We start from the raw sequence: 13,759 nt of genomic DNA, 5'->3' as shown, positions 1-13,759 counted from the left end.
TATCAGAGCCCAAGTGAGAAATACTTAAGACACTTAAATCAGAGTCATTCGAGCAGAGAGAAACCAAAGCACATTATACCTCAGATATAGGGTCGGAGAAATATATAATGCGGGAATCCCATTGTATACACAGATGGACACAGATGCCTGCATTGAGTCAGAGCCCCAGAACACAAACAGGCTGCAGTAATTCTTCAAAGAAGCAAAATTAATAGGTGATGCCTCTCTGTATCTCCCAATATATAAAACATTATATTATATATTACAGTAGAAAGAGAGATTTATAAGATTCATTTAAGAAATTTGTAAGACATGTAAATATAGACAGCTATAGAGATAGATATAGATGAGATATATAAAGAAATTTATTTTGAGGAATTGGTTCATGCAACTGTGGGGGCTGGCAAGTCTGAAATATGCAGGGGAGCTCAGCAGGTTGGAAACTCAGACAGGAGTGGATGTTAGAGTCTTGAGTGTGAAATTTGTAGGGCAAGCTGGCAGGCTGGAAGCTCAGGTACTATTTCTGTCATATCACAGAATTCCTTTTCTAAGAGGCCTCAATTTGGGCTCTTGAGGCCTTCAACTGATTGAATGAGGCCCACCCTCTCCAAAACGGTTAATCTTGACTAAGCTCCCAGTGATGTTATGTATTTATTCCATCTCCAACTACCTTCATAGCTACATCTAGACTAATGGTGCATAAAACAACTAGGCACGGTATCTTAACAAAGTTGACACATGAAATTTAATCATTTCAATTACCTGGACCCCTCTCTCCTTCCTCCTTTTGGTCTCCTGCTAGAGCCTCCTATTATTCAACAGGAATATCACCCATCAGTCAAGGGTTAAGAAAATCCCCCGATATAATCCAGAAAGGCTAGGATTTTTAGGACATACAGACTCATCCCTTCCTCTCTGCTACCACTGATTCCATCCACCCATACACAGGGAGGAAAATTTTTTTGAAAATAGTGTTTGTTATTGATAGCACTTTACATCATTTTTTTCTCGTAGTTTTATATTCCAAATTTTTAAATTTTGTTTCGTTTTGTTTTGAACATCAGGCCCTGTTAAAGCTCTATGGTAGTTACAAATACATAGCTTAAATGGGTGACATTAGATAATTTACTAGAGTTAAAAAGCCAGAGAGTGGTAGAGGGTAAGATTTGTTCCTGGGTCTTCAAGCATTCATTTCCTTGGTGTGTCATCTCCTTCCTATCAAAGAATCATGCACATGACTCTAGGGTATCAACAGAATGAATTGGACTTAGCGCCCCTGAGCACATTTGGAATCAGCACATTAGGAATCAGCAGGAATGGGAAATTGCCTCAGAATCCAAAGCTTTAATTCTCTATTTCAACAATGTCTGTTATTAATGAGTAATAAAATATGAAGTAGGTGTTGACACCTGGATTTCATTTGTACAACCTATTATGTTTCTTCACAATAAAGTGGTATATCAGTATGTGTTCACTGATAGCAAATGAGGATTTTTTTGAAGAAGGTGTTATCTTGATTAGTATGATTATCTGCCACACTTATCTTAGCTATTTCAGACCTAGCTTGCTTTATTTTTTTTTCCAGGTCTGGTGCTAAACAGTGGTATATATATATATATATATATATTTTTTTTTTTTTTTTAACAGAAAGTAACTCTTCACATCCAAACTCTGTTACTTGTCTGAATACAGATGCCTACTGTTCCAAGGCTTTATATTTCTCTGCTCGCTTTGTTTTATTTTGAAAGATATGCTATGTTGACTTTATTTCTGTTTGAAAATCCATTAGCTTATCAACTTCATTTTATGGTAATGGAGAATGGCATTTGATACTTTCTAATTTCTTACTTTCTTCATACAGTGAGCACAGGATGAGCTAAGTGTTTTGCATAGCGATTTCTAGAGTATAAATCAGTTTTATCTCAAACACCTTTAGATCAGGGGTCACCACAGTTATTCTATAAAGAAGGTAAGAGTAAACATTTTAGGTTTTGAAGGCTTTGTGATCTCTTTCACAACGATTATACTCTGTCACTGTAGCACTCACGGAGCAATAGAAAACAGAGAGGAAAATGTTCATGGCTTCTTCAAAAAAAAAAAAACTTTATTTAGAAACACTAATTTGAATTTCATATAATTATCCCTTTTAAAAAATTTTAAAAATCATATAAAAAGTAGAAACTATTGCTCTTTCATAATTGCTCTTTCTATTAATTTTGGGTGGACTTGACCCCTCACTGTTTTGCTGACTCATGCTTTTGAAAAATCCCAAAGCACTCCTCTAACAGAGATGCATAGCACATCTATCTCACAATTTCTGAATGCAAACATTAGAGAGGTATAACTATTGTGCAGTTTTCTACGGGGTATTTTCTGAGCTTCCTCAGTCTTCCCAGATGACTGAGAGCACTAAGTATCTCCCTCTCCTTTACATATTCCTTGTGGTTTCATTGTGGATCTGGGTATGTAACTTAGAAGACTGATGAGAGCTTGTGAGCAGAGCTTTTCATCTGCTGTGTGGAATACCCTGAAGTTGGCTTCCACCTCCTACTTACTCTTGAAGAGTTTGGAATCTGGAGACTTCTTGGTCACAACCTTTATTTCTTAAGGAATACAAAAGTTCAACATGAACAGCTATAAGGAAGTTATAAACTTTTTTTTCCAAGGATTTCCAAATAGAAAACCCTAAAGCAGTGGTTCTCAACTTTAGCAACATGATAGTATCACCCAGAGAGACTTTAAAATTCCTAACACTGAAACTGCAAGCCAAGATGATTAAATTGAAATCTTTGAAGGTAGGTTTCAAGCATCAGTAATTTTTAAGACACCAAAGGACAATTGTATATATAAGCTTAGTTGAGAATTCTTTTCTAAAACAAGGGTGCTGTGTTTGAAAGGACAGAATTGTAGCTACCAACACACACAGTGTAGGAGGTATAACAGGTTGCATACATGTGTGAATACACACACACACACACACACACACACACACACACACACACATACAAAGAAAAACTCAAAGACCCAAGGATTTTCATGTTTTATACTGCAGAACAATTTCTCTTGATTTTCCAGTCTTTTATTTAAAAGTTAACATCTTTAGAAATTATTTACATGGCCACTATCATCTCCCCCAGAAATAGTTCCCAAATATACATTTCTGAATCCAGAGAATAAGAAAACATATTATGTTATGTTTATTATCTATCAACTAATGCAAGCAAAGGAAAACCTGGCTTTTGATTTCTTCATGACTCCATATTAGAACATTTTGAAAGTGAAAATGTGTTAGTAAAATTGATATTTATTTACATAAATTGAAAAGTCATCTAATGTCATGGTTTGGGGGTCACAAAATGGATTGTATTAGTTTGGTTTTTGTTGCCATAGAAAAATACCAAGGCTAGGTAAATTATATAGGAAAAATGTTTAGTTATCTTATAATTTTAGATGCTGGAAGTCTTAGTCTGGGAGGCCCCATCTGTCCAGCCATTAGTGAAGGCCTCTAATTATAACACCACATCTCAGATGGCATCAGGTGGGAACCCATGTACGTGGGGATGAGTCACATGGACTTAAGAAGGCAGGACAGAAAGCAGGAGAGTGAGGAGGGATCAGGCCTACTGTTTTATTACTATTTACTCTAGTGGAACTAATTAATTATTGTGTGACTTGCATTAACCCATTCAGGAAGGTAGCAACCCCTTGACCAAAGTACCTTCCAATAGACCCCACCTCTCAAAGGTTCCATATCCTCGAAACTACACTGGGGAAGAATCAAGATTCTTAGCACATGAGCCACTGAGGAATAGATTCTATGCAATTTATTGCACTAGAGAGTAGGGTGGTCAGATCTCCGCTTGAGAAGGAACATTATTCACTCATGAGAAGGATGGATTTAAGGTGGGTAAAGTCAAGGACAAAGCAGAAGTCAGGAGGAAATTATAATTTGTGCACTATGGAGCAGATGAGGAGTACATTAGGAAGCTCAAGGAGAAATGAAGTAGCAAATCAAATTTCAGTGAGAATTGATGAGCAGCTAAATATGAAAAAAATAGAAATTCCCAAGCCCCTTGGAAAATATATATGTATATTTAAACTTGAAAAATTGAGGCATATAATTTAATCATGTGATGTATACTAGAATGTTCTCTGCAGGCTCTAGTTTTGTTGACAGCAATTGAAAATCTACAGAGAAAGTGCTTCAATAATTCAATCATAAAATTAAGAAACTTGATCCTAAATGAATCAGAATCAATATTCAAACTTATTTTGCAAAATGGTTGGACACTCCAAGCTATGTTAGCAGCTTATTATTTAAGATGATTCATTTAGATAGCTTTAAGTTACAAGAAAGTTCACATGAATGTCAAGAATCTGTCTAGAAGATGCCAAGCAATTTGTTGTGCCTCCTCCTGAAACTCACTTTAAATATGAAGTAATGTTTATTATTTGTTATTGTCGTAAGTATATGTCTTAGGTTTTATGTTTTTTTAGATCCCTTGGATCTCCTTTAGATGGTGAGCTTGAGCTTTTGAAGCTGGGTAGTACGAGGGTAATTAGAATTGTGGATTTCCCCAAGAGGCAAAATTGGAAGCTTCCAGGTCTTGATAAGCCTCAGGCATGGGACTGAAGCCTTCACTTCATCCCTACTTCATCCTGGTAGGGAAGGCAGATATCGTTTTTAACCCAGAAACAAAGGTAAGGGTCTCTACACAAGGAGAGATGCTAGAATACACGGTTCACTGGAGTCCATTCATGTAATACACCACCAAAGTTTCTATTACAAATACAAATTGGTTACATAAGAGAATTAAAATATGTGGCACTATTTATTACTCATGAAAAAAAATTTGTAGAAAAGAACATTTAAATGAAACAATAATATCAGTTTATGTTGATAATTACTTCATGATGAATAAAAAATAATAGTTAAATTTTACATGTCAAATAACATGATGACTTTATGTAAAGCAAGATGTTTGAATGGTTTAAAGAAAAATTGTCTAAAATTGCAAGTATGATGGAGTTGGGGGTGTACCTCCGTGGTAGAGCACTTGCTGGGTAGGAACATCCCGTATCTTGGGATTCATCTCCAGCACCACACACAAAATGTGAAATTATCAAAACCTACTTTCCTGGGCCCAAAGGAAGCATTTAGGACTCCATTACATTTTTAACATAGTAACAATATGAAACGAACAAAATGCTCTCATACTATAGCACATTTGAATAATTTTGGGGTGTTTGATCACTATTACAAAAAATTCAAGATATTCCCTTTAGGCCACCTCTCTGTTCCTGGGTTCTGTTAATATCTTATTTCTTTTAAGGTGAGTAGTTCCTTTCCCTGATTTCTGCCAAAGATTTGGTATTGAACTGTGATCTCTCTCTACTGTTAGGAGAGATTTTATTGTTCCCATTGCCTTATGAGTTTAACACGAAGAAAACATCCATTCCTAAAGAACTGTCAGTAATCTGCAGGATCTCTTTGAAAGATCACCACACAATAAACTATGAAATCCAATGGTACTGCTTCATGGTAGGATACATTCTCATTCCAGCCTGGCCCTGCCCACCATCTACTGCCCAGGTTATGAGAACTCTTGTCTTGAAACAGATATGGGAATTGGGGCCATAATTGTGTACTTGTGGAAAACAAAATGGCTCTGGAAATCAAGAAGCAGAACTCTTACAAATGGAGATGTATCCAGGATTTCTAATGGACAATGTATGCTTTTGGTGAAGAATGAGAGCTCAATAACAATGTACTGTCCCTTCCTCTCTCCTGCATCCCTCTCTTGCACCCCTCTCTTGCCTCTAGACCTCCTGGTGCTTTGTTTTTACGGTGATTTGTTTGGATTTCTGTCTCCTCCTGGTTTGTAGACTCTTTGAGGCAGAGGCTATAATTTATTCATCATTCTCCACCTGATGTACAGGTTTCAGTTCTTGGTGTATTGGAGGCAAACAATGAATATGTATGTGCCAGTCCCCATTTTCTTCATCAGAAACAAAACAAAATAAAACGGAGACCTATATCCTATTGTAGCAGAATAGGATCCTCATAAAGAAGTTTACTAAAATCCAAAGACATGAAAATACTTTCCAAATGAAAGGCGGCAAGTGAATAAAGGAACAGCAGAGGTCAAACTTAGAGAGCTATAATGATAAGGTTGAAAATCAATGAAACTTTAGCCAAAAAAGGTCCCACAGCTGGAAAGATAAAGGCTCAGTTGCACACAAACATGACAAATTGAAAGCAGGGCCTCATTCATGGGCTTATGACCCGTGCAGTCATGCAGAAGTCTGGGCCTGGTTTAATCCTCTGCTTTCTCTGTGTTGAAGTTCATAGTATTTGGTGGGGGGGGGCAGAGACAGGGGAACTGGGAGTTGAACTCAGGTGCATTCGAACACTGACACACATCCCCAGCTCTATTTTGTATTTATTTAGAGACAGGGTCTCACTAAGTTGCTTAGTGCCTTGATGTTGCTGAGGCTGGCTTTGAACTCTGATCCTCCTGTCTCAGCCTCCTGAGCTGCTGGGATTAGAGGCATGCACCACCATGCCTGGCTTATGATACTTTTTGAATAAGAAAACCCAAAATTTCTTTTTGTGTTATAAGGTCATGTGTGTGCTGCTACAAAACTAAGTTTTGAGAGAAATAAAAGTCCCTTAATTTCCCCAAAGTTCAATGCTTAGGATTCTGTGTCATATTAACATCCTGTATATATGCACACATGCATGAATTCACACATGTTATGGATTGAACCCATGCAAGGGTTCAATTCATGCAAGGTGTGTGTTCTAGTTCTGAACTACAACCTTATCCACAATGTAGCAATGTTCTTGATATACTTATTATGTCTACCTTCTGTGTGCTTTCTTTGAAAAGTTAAAAAAAAACAACCCTGCAAACACAGTTTTTCAGTCCCTCTTATTTGGCCTTTTATCATAATTGTTTAATTTTACAACATCATATATAAATGACTAAATGGTAATCCAATTTAATAAATGTATTTCTAACTTTGTCATTCAGCATTTTCAACAATTCTTTTGTTCTTATTATTTTTCTGCCCCAGTGATAAAGCCTGCTTTTGGAAGCAACTGAGATTTAGAAAAACAATACAGTGGAGAAAATGGGACCTTTTTTTCTCACAGAATTAAAGTTCATTTACTCCCCACATAGTGAGAGTAATATTTGTAAAATAGCAAATAATGTACTTTCCATCAGACACTTACTCAGTATAAATTATTCGATTGTTTTTCAAATGACTTTGATGTCTGTGTCAGTCTCAATGGCATTTTAAAATCAGGTCTCCATAGGTTCCTGTGAGTTCCAAACCTACTTTGATCAGAAACATCTAGGAAATTGCTTTAGCAACTATTTTGTCATGTTTTTTTGAGACCTGGATTTGTTTTCTTCCAAAGCTGTCAGGAGGCACAGACAGGTTTATAAATAGAAATATCATGACAACTGCCTATTCACTGAAAGAAATGTATTCTGTGTGCCTTAGCTGTAGCATACATCCTCTGTAACATTTCACACGCTGGCCACAGAGAAGGGAGCCACTTTTTGTTTTAAGAAATAGAATGCCAATCAAAGTCCAACCAGTTTTTTTGGGAAGTTGATCCTCTTGTTTTCAAATTTGGTGTTATAATTTACTGGTAATTCTCAGGTCAGATTAAAACAATTTCTGGATGGTAGCATAAAATTATAGCAAAATGGGAACAGTCCAATAGATTGTTCAAAGACATTGAAGAACTAATCATTTCTAAGGTATATCAGGCAGATGACTTCCTGTACAAATGTAGTTATATTATCAGTATTGTATTCTAACACCAATTGCACATATACCATTTCAAAGATCTGATATTTCTTAAAAATAATCTGGAAGATCCAATTGGCAGAGTGTGTATCAGTTATATTTCAAAAAGAATCATTCTGCAGGGAGCATATTAGTTGATTCTTGATTCCAACCTCATCATTATACTAAGAAATCTACAGAAATATTCATTGAGTTCTTGCTGTGCACCAAGGGTTATGTTATACTCTCTGTATTTATTATTTCATTTAATTCTCACAAACTTCCTGAGAAATGAATGCTATTTCCATACCAATTTTAGAAGTAAAGGGTTCTGATTTAGAAATAAAAAGAATCTTTCTCTCCAGCACTAACAATAACAACAACAACAAGCATGAAATGATAATGCTTGCTGATTTCTCTTGCTTAGATACTTTGCCTATGGCCAATTTCAAGCAATCTACATGATGTTACTGAATGTAGGAAGGGTAAGTGGTGTCCACATTCATCTCCTGCAAGCTGTTATCATCAGCTCCAGCACAGGACTAGCTGTGTAGTTATCAATCACACAACATTTCACTTTCCTGCTAATAATATTGGAGCTGGGTCCTATAAACATTTCTCCTTTCCTATTTAACTCTGTTAGTCTTTGGTGACAGACAGCATTAGAGGGACAGACAAGGATAGGAGGATTGGTCTTTATTCCCTGGTACCCATATGGAAGCCAGTAAATTGACAAGCAAAAGGTTAGCAGCTCTGGCAGAAAGTCCTCTGCCTGTTGGTGAATAGTTTTTATAAACCAGCTCTGACCCATGCCTTTAGTCTTCGAAATTCTCAGTTCTTTTTTTTGTTTCATAGCTTACACATATTTTCTGTTTCCTGCATTTGCAATTTTTGATCTTCTTAGTTTCTTCTTTACCCTCTTATAATAATAAGCCATATAGTAAATTCATCACATCATCACATCATTTATATTACTAACGTGGTTTCTGTTTCCTCTCTGGACATTGATTGACATATGACCTTCATAAAATAACCAAAGATATAAATTAAAACAGGATGCTAACCTCTGACCTTTGATCACAAGTGTCTTAACATCCTATCCAAGGATGAAATGAAGCCATTTTTTGTGCTTTGCCTCATTGCTCATAGAATGAAAGATTAGTTCAAATCTGAAATTAATAATAAAATAAAAATAACAATAATAATCTTACATTGCTTATTTCATATGAGAAAGGTGTCAAGATCTTTGCTGTGGGGAAAAAAATCATCCTCAATCTTCTCCTTTGAAGTAGACAGTCATTTTAAAGTTAAAGAATACAAAGCCAAGGTATGTGCCCCTAACAGACAACAGAGATGGACCTCTAGGTAAGTACTTTACAATTTATTCCCTTGATAATTGCATTTCACTGCTTTAACAAAACATCTTTTGCTATAATTTTATTCTTTGTTTTCAAAATTTGGGGTTGAGCCCAAAGTCACTCTATCACTGTGCGATATCCTCAGCACTTTTTTTTACTTTAATTTGGGACAAGGTCTTACTAAGCTGAAGAGACTGGTCTTGAACTTGTGATCTTCCTGCCTTGGTCTTCAAAGTAGCTGGGATTACAGGCGTGCATAACTGTGCTCTACTCACTACTGTCTGTAAGATCTTCATTTCAAAGAAATAAATGTCTGCTAGAAAAAGGAAATAACTAGATGATAAATTCATAACATTTTGATTTGTTCCAAAATTATTTTATGTCCTTACATTAGATGTTCAGAATATTCTGGAATAAAAAAAATGCAGATAGTTTTTCAGTCACTTTTTCCACTTGAAAAAAAATGACTTGGAAACTAGAAAACTTGCTACATTTGGTGAACACTGGAATTTTCCCAGCTAATGCTAAGAATAAAAGAGTTGCCAAATTCTTTAATTATCCTTAATATTCAATTCTCAAGTATAATGAATTCCACTTTCACACATATCTGAGAAAATTACATGGGAAAGTTAATATATTGCCTTTCACTAGGTTTCAGTGAATACCTCAATGTGAGAGCAGGATTGTCTGAAATCATTGGCAGACTCACATTTATTCTCACAGCATTTGGATCAGATGTCAACCTTGCTCACGTCCACTGCTCTGATTCTTTCATACCATAAATTAAAGAGACGGGCTTCTAATGGCACTATGTATTTACAGTATGATCCTGTTTTTAGATCATGGAAATCCTCGTATGCCTTATAAAACATGTCATCTACTTCACCATATTTTCCAAAATTCTTGCATTTAAGCAGAGGCACATGACTCTGACAGTGGCAGACAGAGTGATTTATTTTGTTTCCAAAATGAAGCACTGAGGCAAGGTGGCAAACACCTATAATCCTAGTGGCTCAGGAGGCTGAAGCAGGAGAATTGCAAGTTCAAAGCCAGCTCAGTTAACTTAGTGAGGATCTATACAACACAGGGAGACCTTGTCTTTGCATAAAATATAAATAAGATCTAGGGATGTTGCTCAGTGGTTAATCTGGGTATAGCTACCAGTACCAAAAAAAAAAAAAAAAAAGAACCCAGCAGTTTTCTTCCCCATGGTGCCATCAAAGTGTGTGCTCTTGGTACAGATAACACAGGTCTTCTCAGCCTTCATGCTATTGATATTGTGAGCTAGGAAAATCTGATTGGGGGTGGAGCAGGATGGTTTTGCCTATTGTAGGATGTTCAGGAGCATCTCTGACCAGTACCCTCTATAACCCTCTAACATTTTCTCCAGTTGTGACAATAAGGAAATATATTCTAACATTGCCAACCATTCTCTGGGGGACAATTGCCCCAATGTGAGTTACCTAAACTACAAGATGGGGCTTCTATCCACCTGGTTCTCTGAGAGACTAAGTGGAGTGAAATTTCTCAATCATCTGTAATTTATAACATTATTCAAAGTAAAACACCCACACATATATACATACATTCAAGTAAATAAGAAAAACAAAAATAGGAAAGTAAAAATTTTGTTAAGCCAATGCAATTTAGGAGTTGTTTCTAAATGCTATAGAACATATGCTAATTAAGGCATATTCTGTACATTTTTTTCCATTCATTGATGTCCATGGCTTTAATTGATCCTTAATGATTGACTTTTTATATTTTATACACAATTTCTTCTCTAACATCTATGAGCATTATCCATCTTCCAGATTGACATCACCCATTAGTGATTATAAAAACCATGAACTAATGTATATTCTCTTGTGATGTGAGCTAACTTAGAAAACTAGGGATCATCTTATCATCTTTCTTTGCCTCATCTGTCAATAATTCCCATGACTTTTCCTTCAAAAGTATAACAAAATTCTCCTTCTCTTCTCTCTACTTCCTACTAACCAAGAATTATTGTATCTGGTCTGGATTAGCACACAATATTGTCACTTCCTAAATCATTCATGTGATATGTTTTCCACAAAACAGATAGAACAATTGATTAAAAATGAAAATCTGTCTACAACATTTCTAACTATAACTCTTAAATATTTTTAATTTTTTTAGGCTAAAGATCAAAATGCATGACTTCTGGGGAGTGCTCTGACTCTATAGGCTTATCCTTCATCTTTTCCCCTAGAAGTCTCTAATAGTCACCTTGAGGACTACTTTTCTATCCTCAAATTTGCTAAGCCTTTTGTCATTTGAGGTCACTGTGCAGGTCTTTTCAAATACCAGGAGTGCCCTTAGCCCAACACAGCTTTCTAGCCAGCCCCTAAACATTCCTCAGATTACAGTGCCAAGGTTACCTCTTCAGGTGAATCTTCTCTGAAATTCTCACCTCCAATGGTTAACACTACTGATCAATGACTCCTCTCAAAACTGGATCATTTTCCTCAAAAGTAATTATATCACTGAATTTATTCATCAACACCTGCTTATCACTAGATTATAGACTCTCCAAGGAAGGAAACCCCTCTCATTAGCCATTTCTTTGACTTCCTGACACATTATACCTGTAATCTAGGTATACTGCCTAGATTACAATAGTCTCTAATCATTTTTTGATAGGAGCAAGTAAGTAACTTAGTTCATTATGGTAACAAGCAAAATTTTATTCTGTAAAGGCAGGAAAAAATCTGAGATTTCAATCCATGTTTCCTCACTTCTGTCACCCATAGGAAAAAGTAAGATTTTCAGCATTAAAGGAATTTCAGTTATTGAATATTATGTGGTATATTCAGCTGATGTTTGCTACAAAGACAAAATTTAACAGAATTCTTGAAAAACCATTTATGTAAAATCCTAAAGAACATACTTATAGATAACAAATCATAATTCTGCATTAATATGTTATATACTTTCAGTTTTGTCAGCCCATGTTTCTTTGAATTTTCAGTTTTATTTGTGTGGGTGGATGGGCAGGTGTGTGGCATCATGTGCACATCAGCATTGGTACAAACAATACATCCATGCTGAGTAACTATGCATATCTAACACTAGCAAGGCACTTAACACCAAATTAATTTCCTGCCAAAGCCCCTGCATCTGTGTTTCGATTACTAAAATTCTAAATTTAGTGGAAAATATAAGAACATTTTCTTATTATCATTGCATTAGTATTTCCAGGGCAAACAAGAATAGCAACTAAAATGGTTATTAGGGAAATGGCATTTCAGTGTGAATTTATGCTTACCAAATATAAGTGTCTTATTCCGATGGCATTCATGTGATTGGCTCTATTTTGGGAACAAGCATTCCAAGATATAAATGTTCCCTTCAAACACAAATATACAGCAATAGCTTCCACTTAGAATCAGTCTCTTTGTCTTCAACTAGACTACAAATTTCTTAGAATTTAACATTCAGGCATTTTTATGAAACATGCTATTCTCATATGGATGTTTATCTTAAATATGCATGAATGAAGATATTTATGGTTAACACTACTGATCTCAACAGACCTCCCAAGACCCTTTCTGGCCACCTCTTGGTCCATAATAGGCATGCCCTCCACCTGGCCATCCACACTAATAAGCTGGGTCACTAATGCTCCTTTTTTAATGAGGCCCTCCTTTGTCAGCCCAATAAGTAATTTATGTATTGATTTCAAGTAAGTCTTTCTCCAAGACTGATAACAAAGTTGCTTGTAAATGAATTCTTCTCTTAACTCTGCAAAAATTCATTTTGATCTTTTAATGAAGGATTAGAGAATTCCCAAATGCTTTTGAAATGTGAGGGAAAACATACATAAATACGGGCATTCAAGATGCTTGTGGTTTTTAGAAGTATCTTTTTTATTAATACTATATGACTTTCCGATCTTGTATTATCTCCACAGAAGGCAGAATGGTATCATGAGAGGTAATGCACTTCTTATTCTGTTTCTATCTTGCATTTTTAATGCTTTGCCTCTGCATCATCAGATTCTGATACTACTGTATCTTGTTGAAGTAGATTAGCAACCTTGAGTGCCTCTTACTAAGCACACCTAGAGTTGAAAGGGTATTGATCTCAAAGCAATTCCATTAAGTCAGTATGCAAGTTAAACCTGAATTTAGATGTTCTTATTTTAAAAAATCAATTTTGTTCTGAATGCAAAACAGAACAAAAATATCTACATTCTATGTTATTATAAACTAAACATACACACACAATACCCAGAGCCTAAATACATATGATTTTCCTCCAAATTAATTGATACTCATTATTTAGGTTTTGGCTCTAATGTCACATTTCAAGGAACCATCTCAGATGTACCAACGAAAAGACAAAAGTAAGGTAAGATTGTCTGCATGCCTGCCTGCCTCCCTCCCTCTCTCCCTTGCTTCATTCCTCCTTCCCTTCTTCTCTTTTACTCTCTCCCTTTCTCATTCTAACTTTGGCCTTTTGCATTCATAGTGTCACCAATGCTGTCATTCCTAGCAAATGATCTCAGTGTGTACATTTGTTTATACATTTATTTTTATTAATCCTTTCACATGAACATTTCATGAATG

At 35.8% G+C, this 13,759-nt stretch overlaps 1 pseudogene across 1 annotated transcript in view; it reads left to right on the top strand.

The window, feature by feature from the left end:
• Positions 1-13,541, top strand: part of LOC144375126 (DNA polymerase alpha catalytic subunit-like) — a 79,627-nt pseudogene extending 66,086 nt beyond the window's left edge. Inside the window, exons 23-24 of the transcript XR_013434563.1 lie at positions 9,041-9,171; positions 13,476-13,541. The product of XR_013434563.1 is annotated as a DNA polymerase alpha catalytic subunit-like (transcript). The remainder of the gene's footprint in view (positions 1-9,040; positions 9,172-13,475) is intronic.
• The last annotated feature ends 218 nt before the right edge of the window (positions 13,542-13,759 follow it).

Source organism: Ictidomys tridecemlineatus, chromosome 2 (assembly GCF_052094955.1).
Source record: "Ictidomys tridecemlineatus isolate mIctTri1 chromosome 2, mIctTri1.hap1, whole genome shotgun sequence".
NCBI classification, from domain to species: Eukaryota; Metazoa; Chordata; class Mammalia; order Rodentia; family Sciuridae; genus Ictidomys; species Ictidomys tridecemlineatus.
Note: the sequence above shows the minus strand (reverse complement) of the source record. Positions and strands in the feature narration are given on the sequence as shown.